This window comes from Malania oleifera, chromosome 1 (assembly GCF_029873635.1).
Source record: "Malania oleifera isolate guangnan ecotype guangnan chromosome 1, ASM2987363v1, whole genome shotgun sequence".
Lineage (NCBI taxonomy): Eukaryota > Viridiplantae > Streptophyta > Magnoliopsida > Santalales > Ximeniaceae > Malania > Malania oleifera.
Genome location: NC_080417.1, coordinates 97,840,162 through 97,840,464, shown reverse-complemented (window position 1 = coordinate 97,840,464; position 303 = coordinate 97,840,162).

Below are 303 nucleotides of genomic sequence, written 5' to 3'. Positions count from 1 at the left end.
TAATTACCTAATGGTCACTAGCCCACAACCATGTTCTTCCTTTTCCTCCTTGCATTAGTGAAGTCTTTTCTTATTTTGTTCTTTCAGTCATTTTCTTCATAGGCTTTCTTTCTCCTTTCTTTTAATCTCCTTTCTCCCTTCTTGTCATAATTTTCTCCTTGCATAACAATTCTTCTTCTTCCACTTATTTCTACACATTTGTGCTTCCTATTGTGTTTGTACTAATGGCATCTTCCCAATCAGAGAGAATAGTCATATCCATTTTCTGTCTGACATATCTCACAATCTGGACATAGTCCTTGG